Source organism: Vitis vinifera, chromosome 3 (assembly GCF_030704535.1).
Source record: "Vitis vinifera cultivar Pinot Noir 40024 chromosome 3, ASM3070453v1".
NCBI classification, from domain to species: domain Eukaryota; kingdom Viridiplantae; phylum Streptophyta; class Magnoliopsida; order Vitales; family Vitaceae; genus Vitis; species Vitis vinifera.
Genome location: NC_081807.1, coordinates 10,104,215 through 10,106,555, shown reverse-complemented (window position 1 = coordinate 10,106,555; position 2,341 = coordinate 10,104,215).

Genomic DNA, 2,341 nt, shown 5'->3' with positions numbered 1-2,341 from the left:
GTGTTTAGCCAGGTTGGCAATTCCGGACAAAATTCCTAAGTGTCCCCTAACTCGGCTTTCCTATTCCTATTCGGACTACTTGACTTTGAAGACTAAGACTTTGCTAAGAGGCCGAGGTATGTAGCTGAGTGTGTGGTGATTGGATGTGAATCAACCCGGTTTTTAATCTTTAAATGTGTTAGAAAGTTGGGAAAAATGGTTTTTGGTGCAAGGCTTTCATTCCTCTGTTTCTGGATCGATCTAGGTGTAAGGGTGGATCTATCCAACTAATGTTTTTTTGATCAAATCTCAACCATTATATTAAGGGTTTCTTTTTACACTTTAAAAACCAATCTTCTCTCATTTTCTGGGGAGAGTGACTGCAGAAACGTGGAGAAAGCAGCCACACTCCTTGTGTTCTTCATCTTCTCATTTTGTTTTCCCAATTTAAGGTTTTTGATTGCAAAGAAAATCCAATTCTCTTAATGTTTTACAAACTAGTTTTTAATGGATTTTCTTGAGCAACAAATAGGTTGATTCATTTCTTCCTTCATATCTCAATCTCTCATTCTATTTGGGTTTGTGCAAAAACCCATTTTCTTCTTATGTTGATTCAAGAAGAGGCCGAGATTGAGCTTGGTGCGGACTCCAAGTGTGCTCCAAAAGGAGAAGCTGAAAATGAAGGTACTAATCAAGTATTCCGGGAAGGATTGGTTGGCTTGAGCTAGGTAAAACCTTGTACTCAGTTTTTATTCTTCATAGTGGAGTTTTCAATCAGTGATAGGCCCGTGGTTTTTGATCTCTTCGGAGTTTTCCACGTTAAAAATCCGGTGTTCATTGTCTCTTTCTCTCACTCTATATTTTGATTTATTTTTTAGGAGTGTTAAAGCATTTGCATGTGTTTTGCATTTATAAATTGTTGGGAGAGTGTTGATGCATACATTATTGCTTGTGGATGTTTTGCTTTGCTGAAAAGTTATTGGAAGAAAAATTTCTTGACATTAAGATAGTCTAAGGTTAGGTAATCTTTGTTGGGAGAATTTTTAAATTGTTCTACAACACCTATTCACCCCCCTCTAGATGTAGTTCATTATTGAGATTCACATTTTCATTATGTAGATTTGTACATAACTTCAGGCTATGAACATTTATTTATTTTATAGCTTCTGGCTATATAATATTGTTTGGTATAACTTCTAGTTATACCATATAATTAAAAATAAATAATTAGGGATCATATACATAACTTCTAGTCATGCATTTGTAATTTTATAATTTTCCCATAACTTTTGATTATATGAATTGCACATATTTTTCATAACTTCTGGTTATGAATTTACCCTATAATTTATAATTTATCTCATAACTTCTCGTTATAGTGGTTGTACATATTTTTCAAAACTTCTGGTTATGAATTTACCTTATAATTTATAATTTATCCCATAACTTCTGGTTATAGCAATTGTATATATTTTTCACAACTTCTGGTTATGAATTTACCCTATAATTTATAATTTATCCCATAACTTATGGTTATAGGGATTGTACATATTTTTCATAACTTCTAGTTATGAATTTACCCCATAATTTATAATTTATCCCATAACTTCTTTTTGTGAGAGAAAAGAGAGAAGATCTTTTTACTTCTATGAAGGGAAGAATGTCTTTCTATTTATCTGAATAGAGAAAAATCTTTTTATTTCTATTATAGAGACTATTTGTGCTGATAACGTGTTGTAAAACAAAGTGATAGAAGAAGAAAGTAATAAAGAGAGAGAATAGAATGCATGGGAAAACTCTATTGAAGTTCATTAGGGGTCTCTCCCTTTTATAGGGAGTTACAAAAGATATTTGTGGATGATCATCCACAAGTTACCATAGTGATATAAAATATCATATTTTATAACAATTTTAAAATTATTTAAAAAAATGATATATATAATTTGTCATATTTGATAATAATATCCTCTAGTTTTATAAAAAAATATAAATTTTATAATTTTACATTTATCATGAAGTTTCATTATATATTATTTGATAATAATATTATGATAACATATCTAATTTTAAAATATATTTAATATTAAAATTATGATCCATTTTAATTTAAATATATTTAATATATCAAATAAATAATAATATATGTATAATTTTTTTAATATTTATATTTTTTATATTTAATAAATATATAGATCATATAAAAAAGACCTATTAAGAAAATTATGTTTTTGTGTAATAAATTAAATCAAATGTAAAAATAAAATAATTAGAAGTTATTTATTTAATAATTGAAAAATATTCAGAAATGTTTGTTGAAATACGAAAAATTCTAAAAATCAGTGAATTATTAGTAAAATATTAT